The sequence below is a fragment of the Thalassophryne amazonica genome, chromosome 1 (assembly GCF_902500255.1).
Source record: "Thalassophryne amazonica chromosome 1, fThaAma1.1, whole genome shotgun sequence".
NCBI lineage: Eukaryota > Metazoa > Chordata > Actinopteri > Batrachoidiformes > Batrachoididae > Thalassophryne > Thalassophryne amazonica.
The window spans coordinates 149,513,979-149,532,286 of record NC_047103.1 but is presented as its reverse complement, the minus strand read 5'-3'; the positions used below and the strand labels follow the sequence as shown (position 1 = coordinate 149,532,286).

Below are 18,308 nucleotides of genomic sequence, written 5' to 3'. Positions count from 1 at the left end.
TTGTGATTACTGCTTTTGTACCAAATCATGTTTACAATCACCTGATGACATCAAGTCTGCCAAAGATGTAAAAAAAAAAAAAAACGAAAAAAACATCGGCATTCATTTATTTGTCTGTCAGCAGGATTACGTCAAAACTACTGCACAGATTTTGACAAAATTTTCACTACTGATATTAGGCCATGGAAGTTTCCATTAAAGTTTGGATGTGATTCGGATCCGGATTCTGGTTCAAGTTTAACTTTACATAGGCTTCGAAGGATTATGTCAACACTACTGCACAGATTTTGATTAAGTTTTCACCACAGATGCATACAGGCCATAGAAGACTCCATTGGATCCAGATTCTGAATCAAGCTTTCACTTTATGTAGGCTTTGAAGGATTACGTCAAAACTCTTTCACAGTTTCTCACCAAATTTGCACCACAGATACATATTAGGCCACAGAAGACTCCATTAAATTTTTAGAGGTGATCCAGATACGGATTGTGGATCATATTTTCACTTTATAGGCTTTTAAGGATTACGTCAAAACTACTTCACTGACTCACCAAATTTGCATCACAGATACATATTAGGGCATAGAAGACTCCACTGAATTTTGGAAGTGATGTGGATCCGGATCCAGATTCTGGATCAAGATTTTAGTTTATGTAGGCTTTGAAGGATTACGTCAATACTACTTCACAGATTCTCCCCCCCCCCCAAAAAAAAAAAAAAAAAAACTGAGTGTGTGTTATTTCCATCTGTGTATGTAACCAGATCCACAAAAGTGTAAAAAGTAATGGGCCCCTACAGGTATTACACCAAAGGGGCCCATTACTTATGCAACCGATCATCGTGGCCTTTATATTTTTAATTAATTTATATCAAGTTGTAGAGATTTTGAGTTTAAGGAAAATAACTTCAGAAATTTTTTTTTTGCATTTTAAATTGCATAAACAAATTTAAATGTGTGAAATACCAAGTGTTCCAATACTTTTGGAGGACACTGTAGTAGTAAATAAGTGGTGTATTTCGTTTAACTGACTATCAACTTACTGTTAGCTAAATGCAATAGAGGGAAGTGTGCATGGCCAGTGTGTTTGCTGAATATGGTATCTAAATAGCTGGGTTGTGAGACGCGTCCTCCATTTTTCAGCAGCTTTACAGTACTATTTGTGTCAACATTTTTTTAGTATTACAGTTTTTTTCTTGTTTATTTATAATTAAAAGACACAAATATAAACAGAAGATCCATTATGGGGCCATTATTGTAATAAAAGTATTTGCAGATGAATGCTTTTGTTACAATAATGGCCCCAAAATCCATCCATGTTCCTGGGGCCTCATGTATAAAAGTTGCATACGCTCAAAAACGTGGCGTACATCCTTCTCCACGCTAACATTCAGATGTACCAAAAGTGAAAGGGCCGTGGAAATGTGCAGTGCGCCATGCAAAAATCCCGGCTAGCATACGCACACAGCTATTGTTCCTCTGCCGACACAGAGGTGATAGTGAGAACCGTTAATAGTGTGAAAACAAGAAGTTATCATGGTGATGATGACGACGATAACTTCATCATCATCATGACTTCATGATGTGTGCACCAGAGACACACTTATGAACAACTGACACACCCATGGGTTTGCAGTTATATGGGTGGACATAAAAACATGCGCAAACTGATGCGTGAAATGGCACTAACAGTGGCTGCGTTAGCACTGTTAGAAGACCTTGCAAATGGCGCAATCCGAGGTGAGCGTGTATTCAGGGAACGCAAGGATTTACTTGCAAATGATGATAATTGGCTCATAAGCCGATTTTAATTACAAAGGCAACTGTTACTGGAGTTGCACGCAGAACTGCAGCCGGCCCCAGAGCGCAGTATGGAGAAGAGCCAGGGGTTGTCTGTGCCCACACAGGTGCTGACCATGCTGGGGGTCCTGGTAACAGGGGCATTCCAGCGGGAGCTGGCCAACTGGTCAGGAATGTACAACTCAACCTTGAGCCGAGCCATGCCAGCTGTGTGGGATGCAATCATCTAAATGTCACCCAGGTACATCACATTCCAACATTAAAGCGCAATTTCCAGCAAGAGCCAGTTGTAATTTGAGGTATTGACTGCGCACATGTTGACTGCGCACATATTGCCATAAACGTGCCATCACATGATTAATTTTTTTTAGTAGAAAACAATTTTATTCCATCAATGTATAAATCATGTGTGACGCACAAATGCATTGGGTTGGGTACAGCCTAGAGGCTGGCACAGTGCGCCATAGGTGGCTGCTTAGTGAGTATATAGTTAATTTGTTTAATTGACCCGAATGAAAACTAGGCATGGGCACATTTGGGCATGTGCGCATTCAAATGTGTTTATTTATGTGTATTTTGAGATTCCACTGGATGATGTTGATGTAGATAATAATGTCTGTGTATTTGCTAAGAGCTGTCATTTAAATAAGGAGCTGTTTCATGTGATGACCGTATTGATAAGTATGCATTAGAAAAAGCAAAATTTTTGAGACTGCACTGGATTTGACGTAGATTATAATGTCTGTGTATTTGCTAAGAGCTGTTATTAAAACAAGGAGTTCATATTGCTATTTGAATCCGTTTTCAGTACTTTTTGTGCATTGAAGCCGGTGATACTGTGAACCGGAAGGAAGGGGAAGGGGTTGGCGGGGAGCGCCAGAGAGGCTGTCTGCCCAGGGTGACATTTTAGCCAAAACTGTCACTGTACGGTGATTTAAAATCTGTACAAAGTCATGTTTTTTGAAATGCTGTCATTTGCACAAATAAACAAACTTGATAAAGAAAAGTAAAAAAGAGATTCTATGCACTCTGGTGTGTGAACATGACATTGAAAGTACGTGGTCTATTAGATAATAAACCGACCCTTTTATTTATTTTTTTAACTATATGGATTTGAATGACATGCGATTACACCAATCATGCTTGAACCCTCGTGCGCATGCGTGAGTTTTTTTCACGCGTCGGTGACGTCATTTCCCTGTGGGCAGGCCTTGAGTGAGATGTGGTCCCACCCTCTCGGCTGAATTCCTTTGTTTCACACGCTGCTCGAAACGGCGCGCGCGTTGCTTTATCAACATTTTTTCTGGACCTGTGAGGAATATCCGAGTGGACACTATTCGAGAAATTAAGCTGGTTTTCTGTGAAAAGTTTAACGGTTGATGAGAGATTATGGGGTGTTTCTGTGGGTGTAAGGACTTCCCGTCGGCCTGTTTCGACCTGAAAACATCCTAATTTAAGGCTTAATTCACCCAGGACTTCGTGAGAGAACAGAGAAGATTCAGAAGAGACCGGCATGAGGACTTTATGCGGACATTCCACTGTTTAAAGACATTTTGTAATGAAAGACGTGCACGCAAATTCGCCGAGTCATCACGGAAACGACTCGGCAAATCTGTGTGCGCCGTGACAGGAAAAACACCTCCGTGTTGAAAACCATTTGTAAAATTCAGGCGGCTTTTGATGGCTTTCAACAAGTGAGTAACTGAGAAATTGTTTAACAGCTTGGGCATGTTCCAACTTGCCCGTTAAGGTTTCCAGCGGAGGCGTTTTTCCTATCGCGACCCCCCGCGGTCGGGTCCGGCCCGACATGCGACTCTACCCCGCACGTTCTTTCATTACAAAATGTCCGTTAACAATGGAATGTCCGAATAAACTCCTCATGCCGACTTCTTCTGAAAGTTCTCTGTTCTCTGACGACTTCCTGGGTCAACAGAGCTTGAAATGTGGAAGTTTTCAACTTGAAACGGTGAGACGCTGCCGCCTCGAAGCGCAGATCGCCGTCAGGCACCGTGGGCCGTCCTTAAAGCGACAGTTACAGACCAAAATCTCTCATCAGCCGTTAAAATTTTTACCGAAAACCAGCTGAATTTATCGAATGGTGTCCACTCAGTTGTGCCTTACAGTTTTGAAAAAATTCTGATCAAGCAAAGCGGCAGTCTCTGAGTCTCTAATATAACATAGAATAATGAAATTTGCATCATATTTAACTTAAATTGCTCAAGTTGTAGTTCTTATAAAAGGGGAAGAAACAAAGTTATATATCTTGAATTTACTTTATTTCATTCTGCTTCACATAGGCCCATTGATGTCTGAGAAGGGGCCACCATATGGAGAAAATGTCTCATTACACATACCACCCTATTAAAATCTGCATCAGTGCTTTCTGGTCTTTAGCAAAGTCCGGTCCACAAGCACGACCTGATTTGTTGGACCTCATGAGTTCAGCCTATTAACGCTGAAAGCTACTGTCCAACAGACGAGCATAGAAGAAGGTGGTAGTGTGCAGAATGGAACTGCATTTATTTGTTCTGCTTTATAATGTGGTGCTTATAGAATAGCCCAAGCAGTGGGTCACCCCTTTGAGTCTGTTCTGCTTGAGATTTCTTCCTTAATATCATCACAGTGAGTTTTTCCTCACCACTGTCACCTGTGTGCTTGCTCTGGGGGTTACCTGCAGTGCCTTGAGATAGCTTTGTTGTGATTTGGTGCTATATAAAAATGAAATAAATTGACACTGAAAATGGTCACCTGCACATTTTGTCTGAAGGTCATGTTGAAAGGGTCAGTGAATTAAACACATGTGGTAAGGCATTTCATGAATGTGTTGCCTTAAGAGTTTGTGTTATTCTACATTCTGACACCTTTGAGATTTTTTTTTTCACTGCACGTAAATATCCTTTTCAAGTATCACTTATAGGTCTCCTACATTCATAATAACTGGTACTGGCCTTGAAAAAAAGATATCAGTCAGCCTCTAATATATATACACAGTTGAAGGCATTTCAGGAAGTTGATTTGGAGTCAGTATGAAGATATCGCACATAAAACATGAAGAAATAAAAACAAACACAAAAAAAAAAGAAATTTCCACAACGACAAAAAAGAAGATACTCCTACCAAGCCGAAAAAGAACTAAAGATTAAACAGCACAATGTGAAATGGACCCCAAGTAATATGAAAAATAAGTTAAATTTGAATCAAGTTTACCACAATGTGACCCATAAACACTTTGAGCTATATTACTTTCACCTGAAAGTATCATTAAGTCTGGCTACACTTGCATTTACAAATTAATAATAAAACAGGCGTACTTGGTTGGTAGCCGATGGTGATTTTTGAGAAGGAGGAGGCGGCTGGTAAAGTCAATGAGGCTGAGCCTACCGATGCCATCCAAGATGTCTTTGCCCATGTCTGCTTCAGCTGCTCTGAACAGCAACCGAGGTCTCCGACACCCTCATGACCCCTGCTGACCTACCGCAGAGGAAGACACAGGGTTAGCACAATGGTGTTTGGGGGCCATAGAGGTCAGAAGGTTAGACAAGGTGAACAGCAGCACTGACAGAGGTCACGTGGACTGACAGCACTCGGGATGTCAACGAATTTGAAGTATTTGTGTGTGGTGAAGTGAAAGCTTGGCAAGTGCGTATTTCTGTGCCTGAGCATGCCTGTGCACCATAAATAATGGATGAGCACAGAGATGGGAGGCAACAGGAGAAGGCACCCCTGCCAACCTCATAAAAACCAAGCATTAGGAATTCAGAGAGCAGCGGGGGAAGATAACATTTCTCAGCTGAAAATCCTCTGCCATTTGGCGGCACATAAATTTCAAATCTTCAAGCGTACAATCTCTATTTTCTACCATATTCCTTTCTGGTTGATGCTCTGGGTGACGCTGCTAGGCCTTGGGAGGGAGATGAGTGAAAAAAGCCAGTAACACCACCAACGACAGAGCTGCAAAACACTGACAACAAAGTGATTTTTTTTCTATGTTAAAACAGTCTTGACAGACATGATTTTCAGTAGATGCAGTTGCTAGTTTCTAACCATTTCTGTGACAACAACTGCGAAGCCCAAATGACTGAACACTGATGTACAATCTCTTACAATACAACAGGCACTTGCAGAGGTTTCTCCTCATCTTCCCGTGTTCCTCCTCTAATCTCCGTCTGTGTGTGGGCACACGGCCACGCAGACTCTGGCACCCGCCGCTGCCAGGGCCTGGCTCCTGCCTTAACACGGCCTCAGCGCAACCTCGTGCCAGCCCGGAACGGTCAAGTGGAATCCCTGCTTGCTTTATAAGCTTCTCGTGACACTTCAGCCTGTAGTTAGAGAGAGACTGAAGTGACGGGGGTGGGAGGGAAAAACGGCATGCCGCCATTATTTGGTGCATGCTTTTGTTCTAGCTGTCGCATTCCTCAGTGTGCAGTTTTTACGTGTGCGGCAAATTCCCATCCCTGCAGGTGTTAATGCAAACACAGGACACTCGCACCCTTTACACAGTTATGGAGAGAATTAAATCAAATCCGTTGGAGGCAAAGGAACAAAGTGATCAGATTTTGAAGATGACTGAGATTCAGCCTTTTTTTTTTATGACTGTCGGAGAAACATTCTGGCTTGAGCGCTTACACCATATTACGCCACAAGGGGACACTGTTGCACAGCAAATGGACTGAGCGTGTAAAAGATGACGATGTCCCAACTGTGGTGCTGACGACTCACAGCGAGAAGGTGTATTATTGGAACACAACCAGCGAGGGCGGGGATCTGAACTCGGACTGCTCTTGTTGAAAATCTTTGCACTTTTTTTTTTTCAATTTGATAAGAATCGGCAAGCAAGACTACAACAACACACTGAGGGCAGAATTCATCCCTCAGCGCCAATGTCAATAGGATTAGTTGCATCTACAAAAGTTGTCTGCACATAATTTTTATCTGGGTACGTTATTATTCAACCATCTTTGTCAGAATTACCCGAGCGATACTTTGGGACCAATCGATCTTGTCGCTGCTGCAAGTATTTTATGATCAGCCGCAGCAACTTCATGTCGAAGCGTCTGTTTTGTGATTCAGTACCGGTCTTGCAGCTGTCGCACATGCATGCAGAGTGCAAAAGCACTTCTGACAGCAATGTGGCTGAGACTGGCTGCGGGCTCTCCAGGTTTTATGACTGCCACTGCAGCGTGGACATTGCAGTCGCACCGTCGCTCACTCCCTTAAGGACATCACTGCGAGCCGTGCGGAACACACTTTCACATTATAATTGTCCACCACCTCCAAACCAAAAAACAACTTTATTCACACCTAAAGACAAGAACAAAGGAAAACCTCACCACTCGATAGGAGCTTGACAGTTTAGCAAACAACCTGCTGATGCAAAATACAGACGCACCGTGGTGAACTTGCTGAGATGCTCCACCTGTCTGCGCGTCCTCCGGCATTGTGCCGTTGCTGGCAGGGAGTGGTTCATTTGTATTACAGTCACTGCAGAGCGCAGCAGTCTTACAGGTGCCACAGGCATCATTGGGTATCACACAGCCCATTCAGATTAGATTCAATCGCACAGTTCGATGGCACATCACCGGCCTGATTCACTCTCTCACACACACACACGCATCAAGGTAAAATTTCAGGCTGTCAGCCAATTAATTTACTGCACCTGAAAATGGTCAATAAACACTGCAAATAACTGTTTTTCACTATCATAGCTGTTACATTGTGCATGCGCGTGTGAACACACACACATTTTACTTTATTAAAATTAAATCTCCAAATCCCACAGTGGGGTCATAAGAGTGGCCATCAACTGAGCTGAGGTAATCATATGTCAGGCTCTGAGCGGAACGCTCTCAGACAATTACGTTCGATGGAAAGCTAACGAGAAATTTCTCAATCACTGTGAAGTGCGGAAGAGCCTGCCGTTGCTACCATACGTGCAGAACACCCACAAATGTTCTTATTTTCCTTTCCCTTTTCTGCTTGGGAATGCTGACCTTTCCATTCCACACCTCCGCTCTGTGCGGATCAGGGCTCTCATCTGAGCTTTAACCAGCACCACTGGATGTGCTGGAGCCTCACTCCCCTCCCTCAATCTGCTACTCAATCCCCAGCTCAATTCTCACGAGGAAATGAGGACACGAGTCAAACATTGGCGAAAAAGGAAAAGCTTCCATCTTTTCACAGGACTGAGCAGAAAAGCAGCGATTTCCTTCAGTGGGCAGCTGCCGCCTGCACAATATAAAATAATTTGTGCTTTAATCACAGGAGCTGTGTGAGTAGCAAATAAGGCGCCGAGTGGTGCCAAGCAGGTCAAATATTGTCTACAGAGGGGTAGAATGTCAGAGGGAACACGGACCAGTGGAGCTTTGCTGAACAACAGCAGATATGCAAAGATAAAACCAAATTTGTAAGCTACATCTTAATGCAACCAGCTCGCATTGCCTGGGTGATCTGACTGAAACATCAATTTGAAAACTGTAGAATTCAATCCCGGAAAAAAACCCCATCAAGTACTCAACAATTCAAAGCTCCGCAATAAATTGCAGATTTCCAAATGAAATGACAAAAGGTAGATTTAGAGTCTGCTTCAGCAGAGCGTGTGGCACATACAGATAGGCAACCAGGCTAATAAAATCAAGCATCAAATAAACAATTAGGTTACTAATGCCTGTTTGCATTCCTGACGCTACAATAAAATTGATTTCTTCGTTTTGCTCAACTGAGTAACTAATAACCCATTTTCAAACCATTTTGGCTAATTGCAAAGCAAGGAAAAGCACTGACAGGGGAGCTATATAATTGGACCAGACACGATTAGTGGAAAAGCCTATGAAATTATATCACTTCCATACGCTGCTTGTCACAATTTGACGGCGTCGAAGGCCGTGTCAGTTTAAGAAACTGCCTGTAATAGCTCAGACTGAATTAACAAGGAGGGGAAATATAATAATAATAATAATAATAAAACAAAAAAAATCAAATAAATGAGCATCTAATTGTGCAGCTTACGCTGCCCTCCAGGTCACAGAAAGCAGTCTGAGCGCGTCACGGTGCAGCAGCACAGCCAGCCGGCATTAATAAATTAAATCCACAGCAGAACATGAAGGTAATCCATTACCTATCCCACAGGGAGAGCTTCAAGGGAATATCAATCTAAGCAATTAGAGGGGAGACGATAAACACACACGCAAAAAACTAACATGCAGGTCTAGCAGTTTTACTCGACGAAGCCTTATGAGGGGAGAACAAGTTAAAAGTGCGCCAGAGTCATTAAAAGTCCATTTGCAGAAAACACCTGCAGAACAAAATGAGGAAGCAGGGGAGTGTGGCTGGAAAACAATGCAGACCAAAGCTTCTTATTGGCTGATCTTTGTTAATTATCCCTAATGAAAAGCAGAACCGGCGCTGACAAAGGAGATTCGGAGCGCTGGCTCAGCTCAGTCCGTCTGCACTGACGGCATGCCAAATCAGACGATGTGCACCAAGTTTAACAATCTGAAGGGGGAAAAGCTTGCATGCTTCCTTTTTAACTCGCTGTCATGCGGATAGAAACAAAACAGGAATGACAGTAATGTCTGTGTGAAGAGATGCATCTTATTAATCAACATGCTATAAAACAGAGTGGGGAAAAAGTATTACAGCGAGAGAGAAAATGAAACAAAATAAATCACAAGATCAAAAGCTGTGGTAGTTAAGAAAAAAAAAGTATGTTTGATTCCGATGTGGATGAGAGCTGCGCTGCCTACCTGCCCTGCAGCAGCGCCCACCATTCCGTCTGCTACTCGACCCTTTAGTTTCCATTGTACAGGAGGCGCAATCTGCTGGAGAGGAGGCTGGAGTCGCCTCCCAGCTCGCTCCTCGTCAGCTGCCTGCTGCCTCCTGTACACTCGCTCGACTGTGCGACACCGTAAGTCGGGAAGAGGAAGTGTAAGCGAGAGGGCGAGGGAGAGTGGGTGTCAAAAAAAAAAAAAAAAAAAGAGAGAGAGTGCTGTGTGAGCACAAGTCTACCTGCCACAACCCATCAAGCCAGCCAGCCTTGGAGACAGCGCCAAATCAACAGCTGGCCGCTGCGTGACGTCACAGCCCGAACAGCCAGTCACAGCATCCGAGGCAGGCCGCGCGCAAGAGCACCGGCTGAACCAAAGTCGCCAACTAAATGGGGCTCTGCTTTAAGGGTGGCGGCGGGAGTGAGTGGAGCAGGAGGAGGAAAGGGCACCCAGGGACATGGGATAGATAGAAAATGGAGCGGAAGAGGACCCGAGAAAAAGGAGAACGAAAAAGAAAAGCAGTGACCAAAAAAGAAAAAAAAGGAGCGCAAGGGGGCTGGGCCATAAAAGAGGAGAGGAAGCAAGAGAGATGAACAGTGAAGAGGACAAGGGAAGGAGCGACATGTCGGCAGCCAGCTAGGTGCTCAAAGAGCAGGTGGAGAAACGATGGGGAGGCGTGAGCCGCAGAGAGGCCGAGCTGTTCGCTGGGCTTCCTTCCCATTAACGCTGGCGCCCTGCGTTTCACACAAGGGTACAGCTAATCCCACAGACGACGAGAGTCGTGACGTCAAATGCCACAGACTGCTGAAAAATAAATAAATGCTTGAATTGAAAACAGCGTAATAAACCAGTTTCAGAAAGACTCAAGCAAACTTAAGATAATCAAGGACGCAAACACGCACTGTCGAAAGAAGCAACCGCCCGTGCGTGATTAAAGCGCCTGCATTTCAAACCAGTCTTTCATAAGAGGAAATTCTAAGATGAAAAATACAAGAAAGGACCATAACTTCCACCGGCCTTCACCCGCTTTGTTTATTTCATCGAAAGATCGAGTATTTCTTCTTACTTTGCGCGCGCGCGCGCACACACACGCGGGAGATGGTGTGGCTGAGAGTGATAATTGGACTCTGAAAGAAAAGACATCGTTAAGCACTTTCATCGGTAAGTGACTGACAGGCTGTCAAAGACTTGTGAAGTCACAAACAGGTCTGACGCGCAGCCCAAGTCTAGACTGCCATAATGTGATTGTTTTTGTCCTTTCAGTCACTCAGACTTTAACAGCAAACACAGTGGGCGGAAAAGTTCCTGCTGTCACTTAGCAACCGACACCAGGCTGCGACAACCGATGCGATCCAATCCTGCCTCATAACTCTACAATTCGTTATGACAGGACTCTGTGGAATTTATTATTGTGCTACCTTAATCTCATGAAAAGGTCACCAATTGAACAAACAATTTACGGATAGGCGACTGAATTATTTAATCGTCCGGACTAAATTTATATGAGAGAGAGAGAGAGAGAGAGAGAGGAGGGTTTTTTCCCCCCTCTGGAAGGCGATTAATTATTTAGTCAGTGGGCCACATATTTCCAGAAAGCCATTACACTGCATCCTCAACCTCAATTTCTGATAATGTCATCAGTTCCAAATATGCCATAACCTGCATCATGGACAGTCAACACAGACAAGCCTACAGCAGCCTGAGGGGAGCTGGATGAGACAGTACTGGGGTTCATTGTGACACCCTGGAGATGTGAGCCAAAGGGTGGACAATCTAAAGCTTTTAATTAAAGTGTAAAGCCCCTCAAACAATCTGACACTAATATTTTTTAAAATACTAAAAAAAAAAAAAAAAAAAAAAAAAAAAAAAACACAGCTCACTAAGACATAATGCAGAACAGAATTCCCCCACAGGGTTTGACAGTATATTCTTTTTCCCCAAACAGACATGACATGCCACCAGCCAGCACAGTTGCCCAATCTCTGGAGATGATTATTACTAAAACATCACCTCTACTTTTGAAAACTGAACCACCACCCACTGTGCCAGTGTACCCTCTGTATCAGTCCACCCACCAGAATCCGCCAATAACTTCATGAAAATGACCCCATCGTGTCACTCTACTTCAACCATAGCAACACGCAAACCCAAACTAACCATCGCCATCTGTGATTCAAACAGAGACATGGCCTTCGATTCAGACAAATTTAATCAAAATATACGTCACTGTATATTGCCATTTAGAGATTTAAAAAATGCCTATGAAAAAATAATCATTTGACAATATTTATCAAGGAAAATGCCAAACAGACCAATTATAGTTTTAACTTGCATGTTGCCCGTGAGGTTAGCGTTTACAAAATAGGTAGCTGATATTTTTCAAGGTTGGTAAAAAATTAAGCAAAGCTTGTATAATGAGTTGGAATGGTGTGTGAGTCCAGAATGTTTTTAGAACCTTAGACCTCAACAATTTTTAGAAGAGGAACTCAACCCTTTTATTTCCTGTTAATCATGTAATTTTTTAATGTTAATTTACTGTCTTAATGTATTTATAAATTGTGTAGGTTCTTATTATCATATATTCACTATTATTATTTTATTTTTACTTATGGGGAGGTGGGGGAGGTAATGGTCTAGTGGTTAAGTGTTGGGCTTAAGACCAGAGGCTCCTCGGTTCAATACCCCAGCCTGACTGGAAAAATCACTAAGGACCCTTGGGTAAGGTCCTCAATGCGCCAGTTATTCCCAGTGTGTAGTGAGCGCCTTGCATGGCAGCACCATGACAATGGTGTGTGAGTGTGTTTGTGTGAATGAGACATAATTGTAAAGCGCTTTGAGCATCTGATGCAGGTGGAAAAGCGCTATAAATGCAGTCCATTTACTTCTATTTTGTCATTTGATTTTTAAATGGACCACAATGGAAATGTGTTTTCCCTTTCTTGTGTCATCCATGTATTTTTAATGTATTTACAATTATATTATGTACTTATATTGAATATCCATTGTTTATTGGTTAGCAAAAATTGCTAATTTCTCAAAAATATTTGTCCTATCACCTTTCTGTAGTGTTCACCCTTCACACAAAATACATAAGCATACCAAATGCCAGCTCTCCGCGTTTTTTGCGTGATCAAAGCCATACACATGCATACACAGGCCACTTGGCTATTACAATCCCAACTCCAATGAAGTTGGGACATTGTGAAAAATGTAAATAAAAACAGAATACAATGATTTGCAAATCCTCTTCAACCTATATTCAATTGAATACATCACAAAGACAAGGTATTTAACGTTCAAACTGATCAACTTTATTGTTTTTGTGCAAATATTTGCTCATTTTGAAATGGATGCCTCCAAAACATATAAAAAAGCTGGGACAGTGGTACGTTTACCACTGTGTTACATCACCTTTCCTTCTAACAACACTCAATAAGTGTGTGGGAACTGACGACACTAACTGTTGAAGCTTGAGAGGAAAAAAAAAATGAAAATGAGAACACTTTCTACAGCTCAATATTTACCTTTACTTGCTATTGTTAGACTATTACTTTTAATTGAGCAGATTTTACTATTATTAATTAATTGTTATTATTAATATAATCAGCAGGGGTGGTGGCCAAGTGGTTAATGCGCTTGGTTTCAGTGCAGAAGGTTCCGGGTTCAAATCCCACCCCTGCCACATTTCTCCATGTAATGTGGAGTTGCGTCAGGAAGGGCATCCGGCGTAAAACCTGTGCCAATTCAACATGCAGATCCACCTTGGATTTGCTGTGGCGACCCCGAGTGCAAACAAGGGAGCAGCTTATTATCAATACTTCATTTGACTATTCATTATTACTTAATTGCTTTTTACTTATTACTACTAACTAATATTACTTTTAACTGAGCAGAACTTCACACTGTGGTCAAACTAACAAAGTTCGTCAAACACCAAGACGTCAATTAAATTGAGATTGGCCGATCAGATTCTATATCTGGACTTAATCTGGTGTTAAGTTATATAAACTCCACACACTCACAAAAGTACAGAATACTCATGTGTTTAATTGCTTTTATGACTGCATTTTAGTAACTGTACCTGTATTCCATGCTGGCTGGATGTTGTGATTTTTATTTTATTTAAATGTGTGTGTGTGTAATATATATATATATATATATATATATATATATATATATATATATATATATAAATTAAAGCTACCTGGCTGAGGAGCTGAATGGTTGCCGTGTTCTGTTATCACAGCTTAAGCTGCTGTGTTCTCTACTTCGTCCTCACACAGCAGCTCCTCCACAGTCAGTGCAGAGCCATCGTCATGGTCGAAGCTCTCACCCATTTCTTTTGGAGACTTCTGTCACTTGGGAAGGAGTGAAAGTTGAGGTACAGCTGTGTCTGTTCCTTGGAATTGCAGAGCAGCACGGAGCAATGACACCGTGAAGCAGCTTCTGCCGTTGTTGACACCTGACCGGAAGTTTGGATGCACAGTTAACTTTTACTTCCACATTAGAAACCCGGACCCGTTAAAATTCCCCATGTTGGTTACAAGGTGTCATAAAAACAGGAAGTTGATTTGTCCCCACCCGCTGGCCATATTTTGGCCTTGGGTAATGTGTCAGATGAGGAAAAGCCCTCTGAAGCTATGCTCTTGTCCTAAAACATCAGGGGGACTCCCCCTGATAAATATCTGGCAGATACAGATCTGTGAACAGTACATAAAAACAGTCCAGCTGACATATACGTATAAAAAAATCCTACAATAATAAAATCCATCTGATTCCATCTACTGCTCAGAACTAGCTACGACAAAGCCTTTTGATGATGTCATATAGCCTACTGGTTATGCACTCCTGAGTTTTGTTTGAAAATAGCATTAAAATGTTTGTTTTTTTTAAATCCACAAAACAGATCCCAAACCAGCACAAAGCAATATTTACCCACAAAATATAATACAAACCCCCAATCTGGCAACACTGCCCAACCTCACAATGCTGTGTAAATAAAAATCAAAACTGTCCAACTGCGCAGTAAACCGCATAATCTAGCAACACCATATCTGGCAACACTGTGTAAGCACTTCCCTGAGAGGAGTTAACTCACCATCCTGCTTCTCAGAAATGTTATTCCACACACAACTGATGTTTGCAATTCCAGTATAAAGGATTACATGCATGCTACCATGGACCTGTGCACGACTTATGAGGACATGAACAACTTGCATGCACAGTGTTTTTGGTCTTTAAAAGAAACAAATGTCAGGTCACCTCCAGTAAGATAGTGAAATTATGAACAAAATATTTAAGGGGTAGACATTGACCACTTTTTGCCACTGGCCCATAGGGCCAGCAGTTTTGAGTAGTTACTGGTGCAACCAAAACTCTATGCCGTGATAGACGGGGCATTTTTGAGTCGGTGTTGTCAGCAAATGGGGCAGCTGGGGCGAGAGGGGCTTCCCTGGCTGTTGTCTGCCTTGCGCTGTGAAAAAGCATCTGAAGCTGTACCGGAGGCAAGTTCACATGTATATTTATGGTGTCATGGGCCGATGAAACAGTTCCACAGTCATTCCTCCAACAGAGTTAGATGGTAAATATGTCATAATCTGTGTATTATGGGGTGACATCCCATTCAGCTGCGTTGCAGCCGCTGCACCAAGCCTCTGACGCACAATGTTGCATGGACTTGCAGTGACAAACCCTGAACTCTTAGTTTGATTGTGCAATGTTCACATCCACTGCACAAGATGGATGTGTGCCACATACATATTGCATATCAACATGTCCTTTGCACTCCCTAAACGGTATCCAGTGGAGGTGTATGTATGTGGCACAAGCGGGACATGCCAGCAGGATCTGACGTGCCCAATCCATATCGGGGTTCCCCTGACCGCGATCAGATTGTTCCGACTGCTGTTATGACACCATACAAATATGTAGATTGCAGTGGGATTGCGCTCAGACTGTACACAGACTGCCGTTTGATGGATGTTCCATGAGTGTTTTGCACATGTGCAAAACATTCAAAGCAGCCATGCGAATGGGCCCCCCATGTAGACTCCTCAGACTGCTGTCCGACATTTTCGGACTGCACCTCAACACTTTTCGGATGTGGGCCGAGTCGTCATTCTGACGCCATTCGGCCTCATTCATGCTATTTGTGACAGGGTTCTAATAAACACTAAGACTGCAAAAACTTGCCATTAGTTTACAACTTTTTTTGCATTACAGTTTTTGTTTGAACTTACTTTGTACATAACTTTTTGCGTTACTTATTTACATGTTATCTATTGTTGAGCATGTCAGTAACACTTGTGCAAAATAACATTAAAAGAGTTAAATTGTTACTCTTTAACCTGTTATTTCTGTTTCAAATTTTCATGATTTTTTTTATTTATTTTTTTTTTTTAAGTTGGAACTAACCTTCCATGTACTTACTAATTTATATTTTGCTTACCGTTTAAGTGTTGTGAATGAATTTTTAAGTTGGAACTGACCTTGTTCCTGGCTGTTGTCCAGGTTTGGGTGGATGTAATTTAAACATAGAGTTTCATTCATTCAAAGTGTTCTGTTTGCATCATCTTCATTTCCTGCTGCTTCCTGTGCCAAGAATTTAAAGATGCTCATATAGATTGACAAAGATCGGTAACGGACCAACTGTTTGGGTGTGGAGCATTAATGGATTCCGACGAGGGTTGGGTATCGAAAACTGGTTCTTGTTAATAATCATTACAAAATTATCTGATCCACCGACATCAATAGCCTTTTTGCTTAACGGTTCACTTATCAGTCCTTCAGTTCACATTACGCTGGAGCGGACGTTGTTTTTGAGGGCGTTTATTGGGAAAAATGATCATTTCTCTGTTGACTGCAGACCCGCTGCTTCTCTGCTTTTCAGAAGCGGCAGGTCCACAATTTCTTCATTAACCTCTCTCAAAGCCATTTAAAGATGTCAATGCAAGAGCTCAGCTCAGAGGCTACAGAGTTAAATTTGTCTCATTAATATCTGAAAGGAAATGCTTTTGACAAAAATTACAGATTTTGTTTATTTTTATTCATGTCCAGAGATCTAGGATCCAACATATCCAGATTTTATTTCTGTCCAAAGATCAAAGTTCCAGTGACCAGTTTCATGTTTATTTACTTTAAGACTCAATAAAATATTGTTGACATAGAAAACCTGTAAAGCCTATTTTTAGTACACAGAAAATTCACAAGAGGTATTGATAAGGGAATCGATAACTAAGGTTGGGCATCGAGAACCGGTTCTTTTCGGGTATCGTTAAGAAATGATTCGATCCACCGACATCAATAGCCTTTTTGGTTAACGATTCCCTTATCGGTCCTTCGGCGCGGCCGTTGTTTTTGGGGGTGTTTGTCGGGAAAATTATCATGTCTTTACATCGATTACAGAATCCCTGCAGGGTCTGTAATCAACCTTTTCTGCAGCGCTGCTTTTCTTTGAAGCAATGAAGCATTGATCCGACCCGCTGCTTCATGGTTCTTTGTTTTATTTCACTTTATCTTAATTTTTCCCCGCTAAAACCCCAAAGAGCATATGTCTGTGAGTAATATTTACCTTTATTTATGTTAAACTGACTTGTTATGGTCTTCTGAAACAGTTGATAGATGTATTTTCTAACTTAAAAACTAGACCGATGCTGACGCATTAGCGTGTCTATGGCATTTTCAATGTTAAAGTTAGCATTAAGCTGTTTGCATCTCAGCACGTTTTTTGTGCATTTGTTCTCTGTATAATAATTAATGGCTCACTGTTTGCTGTCATAAAAGAGTCAAATGTATTACAAACTGTAATATTTTTAAAATTTGTTTATATAATAATAATAGCAACAACAATAATAGTAATAAATAACTAATAATGCTACAATACAATTTTAGAGAAAGAGACAAAATAACCTGATTAAAAACAACAGAAAATATAAAACCAATTAACAATGAACATAAATAAATAAATAACTGTTTCCTGTTAACACCTAGTGACTCTTACACCTCTACTTCATCCCTGTTTTATTTAAGTTTAATGACAATTTGTTTCAGTCAAACCATAATTTCAATTTGTTAATTCCTCCAGAACTATCTGCCAAGCTAGAAAACTGCTGCATCCTAGTAAGGGCAGAATACTACTGGAATCAATTTGAATAAGAAAGTTGTGTTTTTCCTCACAAAATGGATGCTGCACTCACTGCAGTTTATTGTCTGGAATAGTCCCAGATTGGATTTCAGAGCTTCAAGAATTCAAACATTTTTGTGCGGGTGGTGGTGGGGGGTAATTTTTGGGTTACAGTTTTTTTTTTGTTTTTCACCACTATCATCCCTGAATGTCAATCATGAGTCACTTTTGTGCAGATTAAAGTCACTAACTGGGACTCCTGTCTTGTTGCGAGAAAGAAACGAGAATCGTCCTCCGTTCTGTTCATACGGCTCCAAACGCTGCGCGGCTCTCTGCAAAGTCAAGTTAGAACGATAGAGTCCAGTCGGAATTAATAAATTTGAAGCTAAACACCGTTTAAATCAAATGACACCTCTTTCCAAATGTTGTAATACAAACAAACTGCAATCGATCAAAACGTTTTTTCCTCCCAAAATGAGACATCTGCGCTGACATGCAGCAGCCGGCTTGGCTCAGCTCAGAGGTATGGAGAGACATTCATGCCAAAATGTCTGAAAGGAAATGCTTTTGACAAAAACTACAGATTTTATTTAGTTTTATTTATGTCCAGAGATCAAGGATCCA

At 41.7% G+C, this 18,308-nt stretch overlaps 1 protein-coding gene across 1 annotated transcript in view; it reads right to left on the bottom strand.

The window, feature by feature from the left end:
• LOC117516642 (R3H domain-containing protein 1-like) overlaps positions 1 to 9,710 on the bottom strand; it is a 118,777-nt gene extending 109,067 nt beyond the window's left edge. The window contains exons 1-2 of the mRNA XM_034177509.1: positions 9,542 to 9,710; positions 5,111 to 5,270 (exon numbers count right to left, since the gene is read on the bottom strand). The gene's annotated coding sequence lies outside the window, so the exon portion shown is untranslated. The remainder of the gene's footprint in view (positions 1 to 5,110; positions 5,271 to 9,541) is intronic.
• Between the last annotated feature and the right edge of the window lie 8,598 nt (positions 9,711 to 18,308).